General features: G+C 36.2%; 1 pseudogene; it reads left to right on the top strand.

Moving 5' to 3' along the window:
* Positions 1 to 2,530: 2,530 nt before the first annotated feature.
* LOC149195888 (subtilisin-like protease SBT1.7 pseudogene) overlaps positions 2,531 to 24,359 on the top strand; it is a 28,555-nt pseudogene continuing 6,726 nt past the window's right edge.

Raw genomic sequence — 24,359 nt, 5'->3', positions numbered from 1 at the left:
TTTTTTTCCCATTTCTGATCCCCTAGAAGACATGTTGGTGGATTAGGTCTCTGTTCTGGAACGCCATGTTCCATATTGTTGATCCTTTGGGAGGGTCCCGATATCTGAGGATATCTTTAGTCTCAGTTGACAAGTCATATTTATGGGTTCAAATTTGTCCCCAAAAGTTGAGTTCTCCTCTTATCCAGTGCCACAAAAATTTGGCTCCCATTATTTGATTCAGAGTATAGGGATCATGGAGACCCAATCCTCCTTCCATCATAAACCAAATTTCTTTATTTGTAAGATAATTATAATTAAATTTAGATTATTTTTTTAATTATTGTAAATTTTTTAAATAATAAAATAAGAAATTTTAACCCATAATTATCTAAACCATTTCAAAAATTTAATTATTTTAAATTTTTATTTTTTAATTATAATTAATTTACCTAGCTTTCAATTACAACCATTTTTAAAATATTAAAAAATATATATATATCTCCTCTATCTGCAAAAAAAAAAAAAAATAATAAATAAATAAGTATTGAATCTTTATAAATATTGAAATAAATAAATAATTCCATATTTTGGATTTGGAAATGTTTCCACTCGTTACAGAGGCAGTCTACCAGAGAAGTGAACATTGCATTTGAAATGACATCATCAGGATGATGAAGTGGTTGCGTAGAGGTCTCTCATGGAGTTGTTTCTTTTGGTCCCTCAATAATTCCTTCCCTTCCCTTCCCTTTCTAAGTTTGTTGTCACATATTTATTTAATAGGCAAGGCAGTGCAGGACCCACGTTTTATCGTCACGTTTCAATAAACGATTTGTTTAATATCTCGGACCCATGAAGTAACAATCACGATTTACCACACGGAATTTACGCCGATTTTACCAGCGCCATCTGTGTATAAAGATTCATCCCTGCCCTCGACTCTTCATGCCTGCCCACGCAACGTCTTTCTCTTTCCGTGAAGCCGAGTACCATCTCCACTTGTTTCTCCGGTCACTACAACCCTTCAAAAGGTACTGTTCCACACAAATTTATTTTCAGTAGTTTATCAATATTCTGAGTGTTTATCAATAGTGTTCAAGAAATATAAAACTAGCGTATATATTCATCTTAGATATACTCCAAGGAATCAAATCCTCAACGCACTGAACATTTTGCAAAAGGGTTTCTCTGCTTTTTTGCAAAAACAATTTTTTTTGGAAGATAGGGGTCACCACACTCTTGTTTACTGTGAAAGGGTGTGAAATAGTGAACATGGTGTAGGATTTGATTAGCCATTTTCAATTTTAATGGACGATAATAAATAAAATTTTGTAACTGTTTACAGTGAACTATGGTGTAAGATTTTATTAGCAAGTTTCATTTTCAATGGATCATTATAAAAATGATGTAGGATTTGATTAGCCATTTTCAATTTTAATGGACGATAATAAATACAATTTTGTAACTAGTACAATGTGTATGTTTACAGTGAACTATGGTGTAAGATTTTATTAGCCAGTTTCATTTTCAATGGATCATTATAAAAATGGTTAATTTTTAGATTCCAATCTTATTATTGTTAAATACATTTAAATCTAATAAGTAGATAGATGGTTGATAGTTTTAATATTAGTAGATGGCCTTAATGTTATCTGGGTTTGAATAAAAATTTTGTTATGGATTTATTTTTTATGTCCATAAATTTTTTTTTTTACATTAAATTTTGATTTTGAATTCTTTATATTAAATTTTTGTTTTGAATTTTTGTTATTATTACTATTAATTTTCTTTTCACATTTTCTCATTCTATAATGTTAATCAGAGTAGATCTATCTCAAGAATGGATCTAACATAAACTGAGAGGGGTCAAATTCATTTAACTGCAAATTTCAAATAATTTATTTAAATAACCTATTAAAATATACATCTTGTTTACATTTTTTTTTTATTTATAATTATTTTACATGAAATTATATTAAATTATATAAATTTTACATGAAATTATATTAGGTTCTAAAGAAAACTAATTAAACATGTATAGCTTTTTTTTTTTTTCAATATAATTCACATTACTTTTCTATTTAAACTAAATGTCAAGTCTCCAAAAACATACTTATTCATAGCTTTAACCAAATTAAAGAAAGACATACTAAACTGTAAAATGAGCTCTCAGCTCAATAAATTTGATACATTGTATTTTTCATTAATTTTTAACTATTTAAAAAAAAAATTCCTATATCAATGTTTAAAGAATTCATGATTTTTATTTTTTTAAATATTTTTTCATTATTTTTTAACTATTAAAAAAAATTCCTATATCAATGTTTGAAGAATTCACATTAAATTTTAAAGAATTTTTCCGGTGTAAAATCGTACCCGAATCCAATTTTGAATTCGAATCCAAATTCGAATTCGAAATTGTTAACTGTCGTTGAAATTTGCGGCATGATAACTTTCCAAGTTGATGGTATGCATATCGTCGTCAGAAACTAATAAAATACTTTCTTGCCAGATTTGATCACGGATATTCAAGAACTACGCGTAAAAAATAATGAAGGACACGGGAAGGATCCTGGTCTTCGTAGCATTGATCGTTGCAACAGCGAGAAACGTTAGTGCAATTTATCCCAAAGAAACGGCCGGACAACACCAGACGTTCATAGTTCACATGAACCCGACGAAGGTTCGAATCGCCAATTCTATAAATCCCGCAACCTGGTATGCATCTTTCATTCGTGACGCAGTTGTGAAAGCCAGAGCGATAAATGACGAAGAATTGGCAGAATCGAGTATACATACAATACTGTTCTCACTGGATTCGCAGCTAAATTGAGCGAAAATCAGGTGACCGCAATCAAAGCCATGGAGAGCTGCATGGGAGCTTATCCAGACAAACTTCTGAAGCTCCACACAACGTATACTCCCCATTGCCTGGGCTTGAAAAGAGGGCAAGGCCTCTGGTCTGAGTCTACGGGCTACGCTACGAATGTAATAGTAGGCGTTCTCGACACCGGATTGTGGCCTGAGCACCCCAGCTTTGCGGATCATAAAACCCAGTCGCCGGTGCCCTCCAAGTGGAAGGGGCATTGCGAGGCTGGTAAAGCATTCAACGCTTCCAACTGCTACAAGAAACTCATCGGGTCGCGCTTCTTCTACAAAGGGTACGAGTTCAGTGGACCGAAGTTTTCCCGCGATTGTCGTCTTGGGAAACGGTCGCGCCTACCGTGGGGCATCTCTCTACAGAGGAAAGCCTCTCGGAACCAAACCCAATTTGGCACTCGTGTAGGGAGATTTCTGTTCGGCTGGCTCTCTGGAACCCGAGATGGTCCGACGGAAAATCGTGGTCTGCGAACAAGGAATCACAGATAGAACCAAAAGGGGCAAGTGGTGGCCATGGCCGGAGGGATTGGAATGATACTACTCACTCCCGACGGAGGCGGAGAAGAACTCATAGCTGACGCGCACGTTTTGCCCGCTACGTATGTCGGTAACAAGGCCGCCAAGGCAATCAGAGATTACGTGAATTCAAACACGAGCCTTAGCCCATCGGGAACAATTGTTTTCTATGGCACCACTTACCACAGAGAAGAGGCGCCAATTTTGAGCTCCTTTTCGTCCCGTGGTCCGAATTCCGTAAGCCCAGACATTCTGAAGCCCGATGTAATCGCCCCGGGGCTCAACATTCTAGCAGCTTGGCCCCTCAACATGAGCCCCTCACGGCTGCCCTCTGATAAACGAAGAACAAAATTCAATCTCGACTCTGGCACTTCCATGTCCTGTCCCCATGTCAGTGGATTGGCTGCTCTGCTGAAAGCCGCGCATCCAGATTGGAGCCCGGCTGCTCTCAAGTCTGCTCTCATGACAACGGCTTATGTTACGAATAACAAGGGGAACCCTATAACGGACGCCTCGCTACCAGGCTCCCCTGCCACTCCTTTGGACATGGGTGCGGGCCACGTAAATCCTGAGAAAGCACGAGAACCGGGGCTTGTCTACGATATCGGCACTGAAGATTACGTTAACTATCTTTGCAGCTTGAACTATTCGTCTTCCGAGATGGGTGTGCTGACAAAGACACGGGTTTATAAAATTTATAATCTTATATTTAAAATAAAATTATAAATTTAAATTAAAAAACTAATAAAATTATTAAATTAAATTATAATTAATAATCAAAATCATAACATGATTATAATTTTCATAATATAATTATGAATTTTATATTAAATTACACTGCAGCCCTAAGTAGTATAGGGAAACAATGTTTCATATCCACGAACAATTCATCATAGTATAAACCTTTGATTTAGATAATTTAATTATCTATAAAAATAAAAATTAACAATAAATGTGAAATACTATTCAAATTTATTTATAATTTTAATTAAATGATTATTATCATCATAGTATAAACTTTTCATTTAGATAATTTAATTATCTATAAAAATAAAAATTAACAATAAATGTGAAATACCATTCAAATTTAATTATAATTTTAATTAAATGATTATTATCAGATTTAATATGGTTATATCTTGATAGTTATTGGTAGATATCAACCTAACTCGCAGGGTGAAACACTCTCTTATTCAGAGAAGGGTGAAACACTCTCTTATTCAGAGAAGGGTGAAATAATCTCTTATTCAGAGAACCATGCAGTGTTTGTTTTGCTTTATTATTTTTTAATAAAATATATATATTGTGTTATTAAAAGTAAATAGAGTTGTTTTTAATGTGATTTTTTTGGATTTTTTGGTGTTGTAGAAAATTGAAGTAAAATTTTGATTTGTGTTATTTAAGCTAGCTTTTTGAATGTAGTTATGGATTCAGCATTTTAAAAAACCCTAAAACACTTCTATTATGCAAAAATTACTTTCAAATTTGTGATTTCAATAAATTTATGATTTTAGAGAAATTAAACAGAAAAACCCACTAAAAAATAACTCCTTAACTTGAAATCCAAAAAATATTATATATTATATTAACTTATTCTGCCAAAATGTTGCAACTTAGCCCCTTACAACAACCTTTGCCGGTGTGAAACTAACAGATAATCCCACTACGACTCCACTTCCATTCCCCTCTTCCAACTTCAAGGTGATGGGAATTTCATACACCTATCCTCGACAAAACAATGATGGATCACTTCACCAACTTCATTGCAATTCCTTCAATGGCAAGGATTTTAAGAGGAGTATCAAAGGAAGGTCTATCTCAAGAATTGGGCAAATGGTATATGGATATTCTTTTGGAAAACATCACTTACAACATGGAAGAATTTATCCTTCGAGGAACATAACTGTGAACATATTTTCTCTTTTTTTCCTTGTTGAAGGACTTCCTCTGCTTGGCCACTGGGCATTTCACAGTGTCCTCTGTGAAGTGGGGTTTCTCCTTTGCAGATGGTGACTATCCTTTTATTTTCAACAAGGTTTATTTTTTTTTGCAAGTATCAGGTTGTACTTCTACCTATTACTGTTACTATTACACACAACTTCCATAATCTAGCTTCACTGGTCCTTCCTTCTAATGTTTTAGGGGAAGATGACTCATGCTGTTACACATGAAGCTTACTGTATTTGATTATTGTTTTTGATTGGCATGTTTTGCCAGACTATCTGTATGTTTTGTAAATTTCTCTCTGATATTAATATAAATAGCGTTTTTTTCGTACTAAAAAAAAAAAAAAAAAAAAAGAGGAGGAAGGATGGTAAGAGAAGTGGTGAAGGGGCTATTTCCTTCTTAATATGCAGTTGGACAATCAAAAGTACAAATAAAAGTCAAAAGTACTATTAACGTTTTTTTATAAAATAAATATTTAATATTTATCATTATTTTGTTTGGAACCATTGGCAAATAATTTTCTACAACCACCTAGGGTGATTCTTTATCATAATCGAAGATTTCCGATACATGGGCTCTTTTTGTGCCCCCAATACTATCTGAAATCTACGTACTAACATGAATAGGGTCCTACTGAATTTGTACAACTGGTCCTTTCAGTGGCTGGGAGGCCTCTTCCGACTGATATCTAAAGTGAACCATATTTCCTACATCATGATGGGCTTAAGGATTCTCTATAATTTCTTCTTCTTTCTTTCTTAGAAGGGATTGGCTTTGAAAAGTGTCATCCTTTTAGTTGGTTGGGTTGCCTATTTTTCTTTTCTAGTGTCTTCTTAGCGTGCAAGAAAGTATTCTGCAAATGACCTATTTGAAAACATTCACGACATGGGAATGTCATGTTTTCTTAGTCTAGGACCTCTCATCACTGAAAGTTATTGTGCTTCAAGTTTATATGGTATTGAAGTCCTTTGCACAAGTATATTTCCTCACATATTCTGGAAAAGGTGAAGAGGCATTTTTCTGTTCTTTCCATATCCCATATTTTGAATTTACCTAATGCATTTCCTATGTCTTCAAGAAATTTATGGTGCCAAAAAGGAAGGGGAGAGTTTGGACACTTCACCCAAATGCATGGAAGTGACCACCATTTTTGAGGCATCAAACTCCAGAAACCATGGGGTGGTGAATAAACTTGCATTTCCCCAAACGATGGCCAAAGAAGGATTGATAACAGTGCAAAAAGGCAAAGTCAGTAGAAGTGCAAAGTTTTCAGTTGACAGAGGCAATAGCAGTCAGAGACTTTGATGAGAGATGCATCATACTGATTCAGGTTGGATGTTTTTTTGTTTATAGAGTTGCTGGAGCAACAACACTAGAGAGAAGAGTTGCATGCATAACATTCCAAAGGTTCATGATCGGGATCGAGCTGAATTCCTTTCTTGTTGAGAGGGAGTGTTGAAAATAGCAACAAGAATGATAAAAACAGAATCCAGAATATTCCAATTTTAATTTGTCATTGAATTAAAATTGTGAATTAAAATCGAATTTAGTCTTACCAACTAGTCAAAAATAATTAATTAATTCATTATGGATTAATTAGTTGGAGAAATTCAAGTTAGAAGTCTTTTTGAAGTCATGCAACAATTATCCCTTAAATTAAGGAGATTATCCCTTAATTAACGAGATAAGATTGAGTTATATTTGAGTTGTAATTAGTTAGCTCAGTTTACTAAGTTAAGTCCAATTAAACTAGTTCCAAACTATTTGGGGAACTAATTGTGAGTTATCAGTCAGTTGATGCATGCATGCACTCAACCAGTGTCCTCCAGATATTTGAATATTCCCTCATCAGAAACTCATGCATGTATATTCTGAGAAAGACCCAGTTGAGCTAAATGTCAAAGACAATGTAATATCAGTTGCATGTTTTCTCCTATAAAGGAAATTAATGCATGCAATCAAGGAAAAGTTCCTTGAGGATTGCGCAGTTTTATAGTGTGTAAGAGCAATGTTCCACTTAGTTGAAGGTCAATCATCCCAGAGGAACAACACAAGGAAATAGGAGCTTGGAGGGCAGAGAGGAAGGCTTGTGAAAAGCCAAGTTTTCCTGTGAGCATCCAGGAGGATTGTACTGAGAGCTGGCTAGCTGTGAAAGCTAAGGCTTTGTATAATTATAATGTATTTCCACCTTGTATGATAATACATATAGTGGGGTTTTTAGCTGAGGCATTCCCCTAAGTATTTTCTGTGTTTCATGTGCATTGATTCTTATTCTTTTGGTTATATGTGTTCAGCTCGATCTTGCTCAATCTTTAAGCTTCCACAAATTGATAGTAGAAGTAGATTACAGTATTTTGCTTTGGTATATTGCATTATCAGGTTAATCTACAATCATATTTTCTACAGAGATCTCAAAGGGAGATTTGTAGAGAATTTGCAGAATTTCTACATGGTATCAGAGCTAGATCTATAGAAATTTCTACAAAAGTCTGTTTTTGAGGAATTTTTTGTTTTAGATAAGCTTCCTTCTATATGTACTTCTCATCATTATTATTTAGATACTGATGGTGATAAGAGGGTTTCAGGGTCATATTTGGGCACTACTCATAACCAGGATTATTCCCATGCTCTGTCGTCTCTTGGTCCATTATCAAGACCCCCCCTCAATGGATCCACCTAGGGTGTCGATAAACAATTTCTTGGGATCCCCGCATAAGGAAATTGAGGCACTTATAACCTGTTTGGAAGGGATGGAATCCCTTTCAATCAAAAGATATTTTCAAGACATGTCGACTTCGCTTGGTCATTCTTCCCATCAAAATGTGACTCACCGAAAAAAGAAACCTCCCAGATATAGGAAGGTTTCGGCATATGATAATCCTAAGTTCTCCCCAGCTAACGGGTCAGGTGAGACATATGATTTTTTTAAAATTGATGCTTTCTATACGGTTGGGAACATTTCCATCTCCGATTTAGATGGTCACTAAATCCCTAGAGGGGATACACTCATTTTTGCGGTGTCCCCATGATTATGTTGTCCATGAATATAAGAGGGATGGGGGCGGCCAATAAAATTCACTCCAGCAAGGACCTTATAAGATTATATAACCCCTATATGATTTTGTTCTAGGAAACTGTGGAAAATTCTAAATTTGACACATCAGAAATCCCTACTGCATTATCTGGCTTATTATCTCCTACTTGTTCTTTTCATTAACAAGTTATTTATTAATATAAATACTGAAATAAACACAAATGCATCCTTCACACATATATATATCAAAAACTGAAATAACTGAGACAACACAAGGGACACCATTATTTTTCGACAATCATCCCCGGAAAAACCCAAAGCAAGAAAACTGGTGCAGCAGATGAAGCTTTTATTATTATTCAATTTTCTGAATACAACTAGGGTGCTAGAAATGTCTCACCCTTAAGATATTTTCCTTGGAAGAAGTACCTTGCTTTGGAGATAGATATTCCAGTTGGTCAGCAATTGGATGCCCCATAGTAACTTCGATTGTTCCTTAGCTAGACAAATGAAAGCTACTCCAAGCTTCTCTCTAGAACTATGTCACCCTCCAAGGTCTGTGTAACCCTTTATGGCTCTGAATTTGCCTCTCAGCTCTCAGTCTGCCCCATGAAAACACCATAGTGCATCTCTTTCTACCCAGTGTTAGCTCTGCTAGCCTCTGCGTCTTCCTGCGTCATCTCTGCGTCATCTTCTCAGCCTCCTGTGTCCTCAGCGCTAGCCCTCTAAGCCTCTACATCAGCTCTGGTTGCCTCTTCGTCAACCCAGGCTGCCTCTTCATTGTCTCTTCGAAACTCTCTCTGTCTCTCTGTTATGTTTTCTTGACCTTCTGTTGAACTTCCCCTCGTTGCAACAGATCGCTAACTCGATTTATCAAAAAACCCTGCCCCAGGAAATCGAATTGACTAATCAATTTGGTGTATCTCCAACTGACCCTCAAGCCTCCTCTTATACCTTTCCTGTTGATGAATCAATAGTCGAGATTAGGTCCCTAGTCAATGACTAAGATTAGATCTAGCTTGATCCTCATTAGTTAGAACTTTCTCACCCATATTATATTAACATACATTAATATTTTAATTTTCCTAAGTTTATACTTAAGAACCCCATTAAAAATATTAATTATTTTAAAATCTCTCCATCCGAGTTGAATTTCCCCAAAAGATTTCTGAGACTTGGAGATCTCATGTGCCTTAACCTCTCCACCAATTTTCATGGCTAGAGCACATCCGATGCTACCAAAAATCAATAGAAACTATGATCTCAAAGTAAAATTATTGGGAAGCCATGTTATCTATTTGTTCTGTGTGGCATGTTTGTGCCACTGGAGCATTAGACTTGTCTCGATAACTTGGGATTATGTGGAATCCAAGTAATATTTCGTTGAAAGCCTACCAATGTGTTGTAGGGATTATTTGTATTGGCCATCAAGTGGGATGTGATCAGAGGATTCATATTATTAATAATTATGGTCCTTAGTTCAACAGAAAAACTTTTTGGGAAAGGAATTCCACCTCCGAGATCTTAGGGCTTAGCTTGGTAATTCTCGCTAGAGATCTTAATTTTTCTTTGGGCCCAGGAAGTATCTGGGGGAACAAAGCTTGGGTGGATGCATTATCTCATTTTTTCTTTGGATTAATTGTAGCACATGATCTCATAAAAATTATTCCTTCACTTTGTAGGTTTTAACCCTGTACAGAAATTACCTGCATATGAATTCTAGAAACCATAAAACAAAAAATGGGGAGAGCATGAAACATGAAACAAATATACACAAAAATTTTCCCCTGGATCCCAAAAGTGGGACTACCAGTTTGATTTTTCATTATGTTCCTTTCAATGTTACAATGCATATCTATACATGTTGAAGCATCCATAAACCCCAATCCATTAACCCTGGATTAGAACATAACCATAGTTCCCTTGACCGAATCTGCAAAATACCATGGACAAAAAACCATATTGCCAAAAACCATGTACGAAATCCATGCACAAAACCATAGGTAGGTCTGCCCACCTAATATAGGGTCCAAAAAAAAAATCTTGGGGCGCTGCCACAGATCCCATGTAGGGGGGCAACCACCCCCCTGCTTACCCCCCGAAAGGGAAAGAATATAACACAACCCAACATTCTCCCACTTGTCGTTTTATTTCCACAGGGTGCCATAGGAGAGCTTAGAAATTGATCCATCCCTACAGTGCCCATTTTTTCTATACACCAAGAGAACTCCTCAATGCTCACAGACTTTGTCAATGCATATACAATATTCTTCAAAGTGTCCACCTTTACTAGCAACACCTTTTCGTCCTCAACCATATCCCTCACAAAGTGATACTGAACATTAATGTGCTTTTTCTTTGAATGATAAGCAGGGTTTTTTGCCAAGAAAATTGCACTTTGGCCATCACAGTCTATCCTCATAGCTTGTTGTACCAACACAATACTTCAATACAATCTCTGAAACCAAACTGCTTCCTTGCTTGCATGAGTGGTTGCCATGTATTCTATCTCTACAGTTGAAATCTCCACTATATACTGTCTCTTACTCATCCAACTGACTGCACTTCCAAATAGGTTAAACACATACCCACTTGTAGATCTTATCTGATCCAGATCTCCATCCCAGTCTGCATCAACAAAGCCACGGATGTTCAAAACTCTATCCAATCCTGGTCTTCCTTGGTAGCACAAACCATAATCACTAGTGCCATGCAAATACCTGAAAACCCGCTTCAATGTTGTCCAATTTTCTTTCCTTGGTTTTGACATAACATGCTCAATACTCCCACTACATGTGCAATGCCTAGTCTAGTACATACCATTGCATACATCAGGTTACTGACTGCACTTGAATATGGAACATGGGAAATGTCCTCTTCCTCTTCTTGTGTCTTGGGACACTGTTCAACAGATAAATTTACACCTACAATAATAGGAAACTTCACCGATTTACTATCCTACATATTAAACCTCTGTTGTATTATCTCAACATACTTCCTCTGGTTTAACCAGAGCTTCCTCTTTTCCCGATCTCGTTTAATTTCCATGCCCAAAATATATTTTGCAGCACCAAGAACTTTGATGTCGAATTTGGAGGACAACTAGGTCTCCAAATCTTGGATAATTTCTTTGTCATTTCCAACTAGCAACATATCGTTCACATACAAGACTAGATAAATAACATAGTCACTAATTAATTTAAAATACACACAGGGATTTGATTTTCTTCTAGTGAAGCCAAGTCCCTCTATAAATGTATCAAATTTTTGATACCACATCCTTGGTGACTGTTTTAACCCATACAGAGACTTTTTTAACTTTCATACCAGTTCTTTCTTACCCTTCACCGCAAAGCCTTTAGGTTGCTTCATGTAGATCTCTTCTTCTAGATCCCCATGAAGAAATGTTGTCTTCACATCCATCTATTCTACCTCAAAATCAAAAGCAGCAGCAACAGATAAAAGTAATCTAATAGAAGCTACCTTGGCAACAGGAGAAAAAATATCACCAAAATCAATTCCCAGGACGTGGGAGTAACCTTTTTCTACCAACCAAGCTTTGTATTTCTCCACCTTTCATTCTGCATTCATCTTCCTCTTAAACACGCATTTTCTACCAATGAGTTTCCTTCCAGCCGACAACTCCACTAGATCCCAAGCCTCATTTTTTTGTGAAGATGCCATTTCATCAACCATGGCCTCTTTCTAGAGTTTTCCATCTTCTGAATCTACTGCTTCCCTCATAGTTCTTGGATGATCATAAGTAATAGATAAAGAAAAATTTGAACAGAAAGCAGATGGACTATACCTTTCTGGCTACCTTCTTTCTCGAACTGATCTTCTCACAGTCGTGTGACTCTTCATCTTCTAATTCCTCTTCTACTGTAGAGTCTGATTCTTCCTCCTTTAGCTCAAACTCTATATTCTCAGGTCTCTTTGCTAGGAATTCATGTTTAATAACATCTTTCACCTCTCTAAACACCACATCTCAGTTGTACACGACCTTCCTTGTTTCTGGATTCCAAATCTTATAACCTTTAAACCATCCTTATACCCAATAAAAATGCATTTTTCATATTTACTATCCAACTTTGTTCTTTTCTCCTTTGGAACATGTACATATGCATCACATCCAAATACCCTCAGATGTGAAAGAGAATGTTTCTTACCAATCCATACCTCTTATGGAGTCTTATCCTCCAAAGCTGATGAAGGTGATCTGTTGACCAGGTAACATGCAGTCTCCACTGCCTCTGCCCATAATTCTTGTCCTAACCCGGCACCACTGCGCATGCTTCTTGCCCTTTCCATCAATGTCTTGTTCATTATTTATGTAACTCCATTTTTCTCAGGTGTGTATAGAGTATTCTTCTGTCATGTTATACCACACTTCTTACAGAACTCTACAAATTCCTTCTTGCAAAACTCTCCACCATTATATATCCTCAACACCTTTATCTTCTTCTCTACCTAGTTTTCCACGAGAGCCTTAAATTCTTTAAAACATTCAAAGACTTCGTATTTCTTCTAGAGGAAATATATCCATGTATTCCTTGAGAAGTCATCTATAAATGATACATAGTACACAGAATTTCCCAGTGATGGAACTAACATAGGTCCAAACATATCACTGTGCACAAGCTCTAATATCTGTTTTTCCCTCTTACCACTAGAAGGGAAACTCATCTGATTCTGCTTCCCATATACACAATTTTCACAGAAATCAAGAGCTATTAGAAATACCTTCTACCATACCATTACCATGAAGTATACGAAGGCCCTTCTCTCCAATATGTCCAAGCCTTTGATGCCATAGCATGGTCTTTTCTCTAGAGACCACTAAATTTTCTGCTCCACTTTCAGGAACCACAGAACTATTGCACCCATTAATAATAATGATACCTTGAAGCTTGTACGGAATTCCAATCTGAACTCCCCGCATCAATACTAGTGCTCCCCAAACCATCTTGTAGGTATCTTTGTTGAACACTATTTTTACTCCTGCATCGTGTAGCTTGCTTACAGAAATCAGATTTCTGGCCAATGCAAGAATATGCAGAACACCTAGAAGTGTTCTAATCCTTCCACTTTGCAACTTCAACTTGACTTTTCCATGACCAATGATTCTAGCCTTCCTGTCATCCCCATAGAAGACGTCACCACCATCATATTTCTCATACCCACAAAACCACTCTTTATGGGGAGTGAAGTGAGAGGATGCACCTAAGTCAATCAACCATGCCTCATGATCTACATGTGTACTTGAAAAGGAAGTCATGTACACATCCCCAACTTCATCTGAGGTCGTTTTCACCTCTGCAGAAGGAGCATCATCAAATCCCTTTCCTTTCTTATGAGCTTTAGATTTACGATACCTTTTGAAGTGTCTTTCCTGTCCACATTTCCAATACACCTTTACAGGTTTTCCAGGAGATTTAGATCTCCCTCTCGATTTAGATCTCCCACTCGAAGACTTATTTTTGTTTATGTTCTAGGACCATCCTCGTACAGACAAGGCGTCACCATTCTTTCCCTCCATATTTTTCCGTCTCATCTCTCCTGATAGCAAGGATGAAACTATTTCGTCAAACTACAAGGCAGTTGCATTTCTACCAATTGCAATAACCAGACTATCCCATGAATATGGTAGAGAACACAACAAACTGATGCACTTATTTTCATATTAAATTTTAATATAAACAGATAATAACTGGCTTACCACAGTATTAAATGCGTTCAGATGCTCTGCCACCGAGTCTCCATCTTTCATCCTCAAGTTATACAACTTTTTCTGTAGGAACAATTTATTCACCAGAGACTTAGATTGGTACAAAGTCCCTAACTTGTCCCACATAGCCTTCTTTGAAGCTTCCCCTGATACATTCAGTAATACTGAATCTGAGACACACAATCATATTGTGCTCTTTACCTTCCGATCCAACTTCGCATAGTCTTCAGCTGACATTGTTGTTGGTTTAGTACCCGAATCTACCGCGATCCACTGATCTTTATCCACTAGCAGATCCTTCATCTTGAGTTTCCACAACTTAAAACTCTAAAGATTAAATTTATCAATCTCTATCTTTCCACTGCTCGCCATCTTCTTTCTCCACACAGATCGATCCCACAGATCTCCCACTAAAAAGGGTCTACCACAGGCCCGAGAAAAAACCCCTCAGCAACAAAGGCTTCCCCTTGAAGCCAAAACAACTTTGATACCAATGTAGGTTTTAACCCTATATAGAAATTACCTGCATACGAATTCAAGAAAACATAAAATAAACAATGGCAAGAGCATAAAACATATATACACAGATATTTTCCCCTGGATCCCAAAAGTGGGACTACCAGATTGATTTTTCATTATGTTCCTTTCAATGTTACAATACATATATATACATGTCGAAGCATCCATTAACCCTGTATTAGAACATAACTGTAGTTCCCTTGATCGGATCTAGAAAATACCTTGGATTTAAAACCATCATGCCCAAAACCACGTGCGAAATCCATGCACAAAACCATATGTAGGTCTATCCACCTAATATAGGGTACAAAATAAAAATTCCTAGGGCATTGTCCCAGACCCCATGTAGGGGGGCTACCGCCCCCCCTATCACCCCATCGCACGTGGGGCAGTCATGGAAAGAATATAACACAACCCAACACACTTATTGGTACAGCTTGGTGGAATGGGTGTGAAGGGGTACAAGGGATATCCAAGAGGTTGGATTGATTTATGTTGAGTCACACTCTGTCTAATCTTTTGGTGGGCGTGAGATTTGTAATCATCCCATCCTTTATGTCTGATCATTAACCTATTGTTCTTAGGTGTGAGGGTATGATGAATGGATGGATATTTCCTTTTAAGTTCAACCCGAAATGGCTTCAGTTGGAGGCTTTCCATAATTTGGTGAATAGGAGTTGGAATGTGCCACAAAAGACACATACATCAAATGGGATGGCTCTTATATGCCATAAACTTAATAGACTGGAGAGAGAGGCTCTATCTTGGATTAAGCCAACGCAAGAGGCAGATATAAAATACTTGAGGGAGATTGAGCATAAGCTCAGGTACCTAAATGACCCAAGGGATCCAATGTTTTTTTCGGCTACGTACAGGACTCAGATCATAGATCTAGAAGAAAGGACGAACAATATTTTGTGCTCACAAGAAGATGATATTAGAATGAAAAGCATAGCTATTTGGATCAAGGGGGGTAACAAGAATACCAGAGACTTCCACTCACAATTCAACCTCAGAAAGAAGTGCAATGTGATCAAGAAGATCTAGAATTCAGCGGGTAATAGACACAATACACAAAACTTGATCGAAGAGGTGACAGTGGCACATTTTAGAGGATAGTTTGCAGCGTAGGAACAGGAATTTTTGGCACAAATGGAACTTATTAATTTGGTTCCAAATATGTTCAGTGAGGGAGACAATGAACTTCTCGGTCAGTCGATCATGAAAGTAGAGATTTTAGAGACTTTAAGGGTATGTGCAAAAGAAAAAAGCTTGGGAATGAACGGGTGGGGGATAGAACTTTTTGTCACTTCAAGGAGTTAATGTTGTCATATTTGTTGGCAGCAGTAGAAGAGTACAGGATTAAAGGATATGTCACGGGAGCTGTTAATGCTACTTTCATCGTATTAATCCCCAAAAAGGAGCTCACAAAAACCTTTATGGACTATAGACCGATTTCGTTGTGTAACTCGATTTACATGTTGATCTCCAAGTTGATTGTGTGTAGAATCAAACCTATTTTGTCGAGGTTCATTTCAAAGGAATAGTTTGGGTTCCTGGAAAGCAGGCAAATTCAAGACAATATCAGTATTACACAAGAAACTATGAATTTTGTAAAGTGTAGAAAGATGAGTGCTTGTTTGATGAAAGTAGGCCTCTCTAAGGATTATGACGGTATCAACTGGGATTTCCTGAAAATGGTTTTGATTAAAGTTGGTATGTCACAGACTCTCATCATATGGATAATGGCATGCATTCAAACAACAAATTTTGCGGTTATTATCAATGGGCCACTGACGAGATTCTTTAATGCTCAAAGAGGAATTAGGCAGGGATGTGCCCTCTTGCCATTACTATTCTTGTTAATAATCGATTGTCTTGGTTGGTAGATGCAGGAGGCTAAAGAGCATGGAATTATAACTGGGATTAAGGTATCCAAACATCAGTGGTTCACTCATATGATGTTTGTCGATGATATTTTGTTTGGGGGGGGAGACTTTGGTGACCGAATGACACCACATTCACAATATTCTAGTTAGTTTCAGTTCAAATATAGGCTTATATATGAGTGGTGGTAAATCAATGTTATTACATGATAATATAGATCGGGTAATGGAATCAGAAATTAGAACACTGTTTGGGATTTTGACTAAGCATGTTGACGAAGGGGTAATTTAACTTGGTTATAATATTAAACCTTCATAATATTATATTTAGGACTGGAGTGGTTGTTAGGAAGGTTTCAGAAGAATCTGGTATGTTGGAAACATAGATGGTTATCCATGGGTGGAAAAATGATCATGCTGAAAGCAGTGTTACATAATTTAGCAGTTTATTGGATGCATTTTTATCTCCTACCAAATAATATTATTTATATGATGGAGGGAAATATGGGTTGTTTTCTTTAGGCGGGTGTGCAAGAGCAGAACAAGTGCCATCTGATTAAGTGGGAGGTGATAGCTAGGCTGATAGAAGAAGGAGGGTGGGGTATTATTGATATCTCTAGATTAAACAAAGCTCTAATTATGAATAATATGTGGAGGACAACTACAGGACAAGATATGTGGTCTCTAATCATAAAGGATAAATATATGTTTGATAATTGTTTTTTGTTGTGGATATCTTAGGGGGCCAGGAACAAAACTGCTAAATCATACATTTGGCGTTGCATGATGAAATTAATTCCCTGTATGATGAGTTTCATCATATGGGAGACTGGTGATGGGCATAGGAGTAAGATCGGTTTAGATGTTATGGTGAGTGTAAATGGTGGTCATTCACTATTGACACAAATTTTGAATATTTCATTCACAATAAGGGATTTCATACTTTACATCAGATATATTCAATTCAACTTGATAATATTGTTGGACATTCTTGAAGAGGGGCGACAAAATTAGAGCTTCCAAATATGCACATATTGGAATGGGAGGAATATATAGTTAAATTATTGATGCATATATTTTCCTGCAAGATCAACACGATCATTTGCATTGGTGTGGGAAGTTACATAAAGGAGCTCCAAAGGTACAAGATATATATATGAAGTTGAATCGTAATCCGCGGTCACAATTTAATAACAATTGGCTTCAGGTCATTTGGAAATGGAATATCCCTTTAAAGATTAAAAGTTTTTTCTAGCTCGCGATCAATGAAAAAATATTGACTTGGAACAATCTACAAAAAAGAGGAATGATCTGCCTAGACATTTGTGTTTTATGCAAAAAGAGTATGGAAAGTATGCGGTGCAGGCATGGGTAGGGACCCTCCAATCATTGAAGATCAAACCGATACAAAGGAGTGGTAGTTTGGGAAATTATATTAAGGCTGGTTTTTTAATTAAAAAAATCACAAGACCCTTCCACTTTTTATCTTATGGACTATCTGGGGCAATAAGAACACAACTACTTTTGATCAGAATAAGGGGCTAGTGTGGAATGATATTAACAGGATTATCTCAATCTATGGAGAGATGGGTCCAAGCATGAAAAACAAAGGAATGAGGATAAACAAACACAACAAAATATGGGGTAGCTATACGGTGGGTTTTTTATGGAGCCTACAAAGGGAAGAGATGTGGTTGTGGAGCGGTTATTGTTATGAATTCAGGAAACTACATCCATTTCTGGTGGGAAGGAGGACAGCGAACAAATATTAAGGCATATCTCATTGTTTTATGGGGTATTCTCATAATGGCAAAATACCTCAAGGTTGAATGTATTCAGATTTTTGGAGATGCAAAAGGTAAGAAAAATACTAGTTTCAGTCCCCATATTCTTAAAAATTGGATGTGTAAAATTCGGGTTGTGGTAAGTACCTTTCAATCCATTAACTTCGATCATATTTACAGAGAAAAGAATTGGAATGTTGATCGGTTGTCCAATAAAGAAATGCCTAAACCAATAGGTAAATTCTATTTTTTGCTTATAAACAAAATCAACTGATCAACAAAGACAACATAAATTATTCTTAGAAAATAAAGACAAGACACAAATGGTAAATAGTTTGATGAAATTTGATTAAGTTCATTTACGGATTTATTTATTACAAGGCACAAAATGGTTAGGCACAAAATGGTTAGGCCAGTACACATATATATAATTTTGTGTACTCTAATCATAAAATGTAACAATAATTTTTATTTTTCATAATTTTTATTATTCAATTTTACTTGAGAAATAGAAATAATCATGAAATGGAATAACAATTTTCATTTTTCATAATTTTTATTATTTAATTTCATTCTTATTTTGGATGGGTAGAAAGAAAGTAAAAAGAGGGAATTTGTGAAAGTGAGCTGATTTATTTTTTAAATATATTTTTATTGTAAAAAAAATTAGATAAAAAAATTTATAACATTTATTTAATTTTGAAATTAAGAAAAAAGAAAAAACTCAAAAATAAAATAAAATAAAAAAATGTAAATTGTTTTTTTTCTAATTATATTTAAAAGACTATTATATTATTTAAAATTATTCAAAATTTAAAATAAATTAAAAAAAATAACCAAATTTATCAGTGTTAAATTTTATATATATATATATGTTCTTTCTTTTAATACTATATCCCAAAGTATTAAAAGAATATATATATACTGTGTGGGGCAATATTAAACAGCAATTCAACAAATAATTTCGATGGGAGAGAAAAAGCTTTATTTTCATCTTTTCCCAAATATATGCCACGTGCACTAACTTTGCAAGTAATAATATTTACTTATTCGGCCAGAATGTTGCCACGTAGCCCCTTACAGCAACCTTTGCGGGTGTGAATCCGACGACGTCTCCACTTCCGTTCCCGTCTTCCAACTTTCAGGTGACGGAAACTTCATACGCCGAGTCCCCACAAAACAATGACGGATCACTTCACCAACGACCCACAAAACAATGACGGATCACTTCACCAACTTCGTTGCAATCCCTTCAATGGCAACTATTTTAAGTGCAAGTTATTATCAAGCTTCGGCCCTTGTACGTTTGGTGGATTATTAAGTTTGAAGTGTCATTTTAAATTTTCATCTATGTTTAAAGGATTGCAAAGAGTGATTTTTTTAATGTGAAAATGTGTGCTTTTGCAGTTGGGTAATTGTGTAATTTTTATTATATTTTAAATGGCAATTTTTTTTTTTTTTATAATTAATTTTTTCACATTGGTTTGAAGTAGTGTTTTGCTTCTTTTTCTTTTTCTCACTTGTAAGCATTATTCCAGACTTTTCTTCCTACAAAGCTTTAATCTTTTTAAACTAATTTTTGCTTTGAAATCGATTCACTCTAACTTAAAATTCAACTTAAGTTTTATACATGCATCAATAAAATTATTATTATTATTTAAAATTATTAATTACTAGCTAGTCTTTTTGCCCTTCTTTTTTTGCACCTTGTGTCAAACATCTGAAATTGGTTCTACAGGAACCATTGACAAATCATTTTCTACGACCACCTAGGATGATTCTTTATCAGAATCGGAGATTTCCGATACATGGGCTCTTTTTGTGCCCCCAATATTATCTGAAATTTGCATACTGAATATGATCATATAGAATTTGTACAATTGATCCTTTCGGTGATTGGGAGGCCTCTTCCGACTAATATCTAGAGCGAACCATATTTCCTACATCATGTTGGGCTTCAGGATTCTCTATAATTTCTTCTTTTTTCTTTCTTAGAAGGGACTCGCTCTGAAAATTACCATCCTTTTGGATGGTTGGGTTGCCTATTTTTCTTTTTTAGTGTTTTCTTAGCTTGCAAGAAAGTATTATGCAAATGACATATTTGAAAGCATTCACAACATGAGAATGTCATGTTTTCTTAGTCCAAGACTTGTGATCACTAGAAGTTATTGTGCTTCGAGGTTATATGGTATTGAAGTCCTTTGCATAGGTATATTTTCACACATATTCTGGCAAAGGTGAAGAGACATTTTCCTATTTTTTTTCCATATCCCATCTTTTGAATTTACCCAATGCATTTCCTATGTCTTCAAGAAATTTATGGTGCCAAAAAGGAAGGGGAAAGTTTGGATGCCTCACCCAAACTAGCATGGAAGTGACTACCATTTTTTAGGCATCAAACTCCAGAAACCATGGGGTGGTGAATAAAACCTGCATTTCCCCAAAACGATGGTCCTTCTTGTAAAACAAAATACAAGTCCTTTTGAGTGTCTGATTGGATTATGAAGAATCCTTTAGAGCACAGGTATATGCCACAATTTGGTGTCCAAAACAAGAATATCCATTAGGTAAGAACTTCTGTTTTTGGCCAAAAAGCCATTAAATCTACAATTAATTTCCCATTTCTAAAGGGAAAAAAAAAGAGCAAACACCTCTACATTGTTAACCTCCACAGATGGGACGTTCCATTTGGTCAACAATATAAGGACTGAGGACAATTGGGACTGATTTGCAGATCCAAAAGCCCCTCCTTGTTGAAAATGCAGCAAGAAATTCCTAATTTAATTTTATCCTTAATTGAATTAGGAAAAATTAGAAATTCCACATAAGAAGACAACTTGAATGAGTTAACTAAGTCATTATCACTAAGTCATTAACGAGAAATTGAGTTGTGTATAGTGATTGCTAAATTTTAGGAGCCTAAGTTGAGTTAATTTCAGTTGTAGCAATTTAATTTAGTTAAATTGAGTTATGGTTAGCTAAACTAGTTCCCACTGTTGGAGGAACTAGTTGGAGGTCTAGTGATGGGGTGCAACTTCAGTGTTTAACCAGCTAATTGATCAATCAACCTAAATTAACTCATGCATGCACAAAATTTTAGTTACCCATTTGATATTGGAGTTCAATGGTAGTGTACTATCAGTTGTAAAATATTCCAAATTGTACGAGTCATGCATGCAATCAAAGGAAGGCCTAAAGGTATTATGCAATTCTCATTGAGGAAATTCATATTTAATAGGGCCTAATTTCTTGGAGGAAAATCCATGGAAATAGGAGCTTGGAGGCTTTGAAATTTGGCTAAGTATTGGCCAAAAGCAGTCAGTCACGCAGAGGATAGAAAACACTTATGCAGGTTGAGCTTAATGTTTAGTGGAGCATATTGTATTCATCCATATTCTTTGATATATGCAATAAAGATAGTAAGGAGTTTTGAGCAGTCACTTTCCCCTAGATAAAATTCTGAGTATGTGTGTTGAATCTTGTTTCATATTTATGTTGTGATTTCACAATTGATTAATTTATTTCCACTAATGAGTAGAGTAGATTCAAGTCTTTTGTTTTAGAAAATTACATAAGTAGTTTGAATCTACAAGGATTTTCTACATGCTATCAGAGTAGGAATCACAGTAGAGAAGACAATTCGAAGTTTTCTTTGTAGGTGGATTGAATTTCCAGGATCAATTCTTCAGAGCTAGTAGGATGTCTTTCTATGAATTGAGACTCGAGTATGCCCTTGAGGGTAGCTTGAATTATGTTTCTTGGAAGGACAGGATGGAGGCAGTGTTGGAAGATAATGGGATGAAGGAATTCATAGATAAAGATATCCTGAAGCCTCTAACATATAATGCTCAAGATCTAGCAAGATGGAAGAAGTGTGTATCTAAGGCGACGAGGATCATATTGGGGGTAGTTCAAGATCATACTGTCTCAAATCTCCATGTGAAAGAGACTCCATATGTAATGTGGGAAGCATTGACAGATCTAATCCAAAACATGAGTGACCACACGACGCTGGCACTCAAGGACAAGCTTCGAAGCATAAATACGCAAAAGAATGACACAATTCTGCAGTATCTGAACAAGTTTACAGAGTGTTGTGATGAACTTGGCAGGGTCGAAGTTACTGCCCCTGAAGAATATTTGGTTGCTCTAACCTTGTTGGGTCTTCCCAAGAGCTAGCACAATTATTAAGATTTAGGAAATGGTAGAGAGAAACTACCACAATGGGAGTGGTTATGGTCCTATCTAGTGCAGGAAGAAATAAGGTGGAACAACAAAGACGGAACCTCATCTAAAGAAGAGGAAGAGGACTTTGTATTAGTCTGCAAAGGAATGAAGGCCAAGGGGAAGAAGTCCCAAGGTGAGGTTGATTCCTGCCAAGAGGGAAAGAATAAAGACTTGTTGAAAATCAAGTGTTTTCACTGTCATGAATTCAGGCATTATGCCATGAAGTGTCCACTCAAGACGGAAAGGAAGAAGGAACTTGTAGTAGCAGGAATAGGTGAAGCTTTGGCTTCATAATTCGAGCTTGATTTTACTCCCATTGCATACATGACAAGCACATTAATGGGAATCATGTGGTATCTAGATAATGGTGCCTCGTTCCACATGATGGGGAATAGAGATTTCTTCAGTATCTTGGAGGAGAAAGACCTAAATTAACTCATGCATGCACAAAATTCGAGTTACCTAGTTGAGATTGGAGTTTAAGGGTAGTGTACTATCAGTTGTAGAATATTCCAAATTGTGCAGGTCATGCATGCAGTCAAAGGAATGCCTAAAGGTATTGCACAATTCTCATTGAGGAAATTCCTATTTAATAGGGGATAATTTCCTAGAGGAACAGTGCAAGGATATAGGAGCTTGAAGGCTTCAAAATTTAGCTAAGTATTGGCCAAAGGCAGTTAGTCAGACAGAGGATAGAAAATACTTGTGCAAGTTGAGGTCAAGTTTGAGCAATGCATATTATATTCATCCATATTCTTTGATTAATGCAATACATATAGTAAGGGGTTTTGAGTAGTTTCTTTCCCTTAGATAAAATTCTGAGTATGTGTGTTGAATCTTGTCTCATGTTTATGTTGTGATTTTACAATTGATTAATTGCTTTCCGCTGATGAGTAGAATAGATTCAAGTCTTTTGTTTTGGCAAATTACATAAGTAGTTTGAATCTATAAGGAATTCTACACTCCTTGGACTACTTCTTTGAATGTTACAATTGTTCCATTTGATGTCCTGGTACCAGGAGCACCTCCTCACAGTCTCGAGTTCAATATTATTTTTGAATTTCTAAATAAATGGTTTCTTTGAGAAAGGAGAAGTCGTGGACCACCTTCCCCTCATATTGGAGACATTGGAATTTTATGGGTATGCTCCATTTCTCTTCAATGTTCCTTTCAAGGGATAAAACCAAGTCTAGGGGTTTTGGCCATATAATAATAGATTTACCCCCGATGTTCTTGATGAATGTGAAAGTTTATTGCCTTTTCTTTTTAAGTTGGTAACATTTGAAAGGTGTAGAGTAAAGGGGATTCCTTGGTGCAGAAAACACCAAGGCTACGCAAAATCATGGGGATGTAGAACTGCAAATGAAGGTATTTCATAGGGTTTGGTCGACCCGAACAATGACATGGGCCTCATATCACTAAGGATAAAAACCCCGGTAGATTCCAAATGATACATATTGCATATAATACGAAAAGTGGAGGAACGAGGGAGCATATCCAAGGAATCTAAACTTTGACTAGCCCATACCCAAAATGAAAACATCAAGCCTCCTTCTGTGTCGGTGACGAGGTACATGGAGTCATATTTGAGAAAAAAATTCACCCACAATAGAGACCCCTCGCAATAGGCTACCTCAAACCCGAAACCTCCTATGATTTCATCATGCCTCTGCATTTTTGCATCCTCAACAAACAAATAACTAAAGTCACACATTAAATCACATGATTTAGTGGAAAATGCCTAGGATTGTAGCATCCCATGTGAAAGAAGCTACCACTCCATGGCACAACCTTAGGATGACAAGATAAACTCAGAATCGCAGTAGCAATGTGGAAAGGAAGACAAGAACAAGGAGGAA

The sequence above is a fragment of the Pinus tabuliformis genome, chromosome 2_2, assembly GCF_031772625.1.
Source record: "Pinus tabuliformis cultivar Carrire ecotype Pingquan chromosome 2_2, CPIR1, whole genome shotgun sequence".
NCBI classification, from domain to species: Eukaryota; Viridiplantae; Streptophyta; class Pinopsida; order Pinales; family Pinaceae; genus Pinus; species Pinus tabuliformis.
Note: the sequence above shows the minus strand (reverse complement) of the source record. Positions and strands in the feature narration are given on the sequence as shown.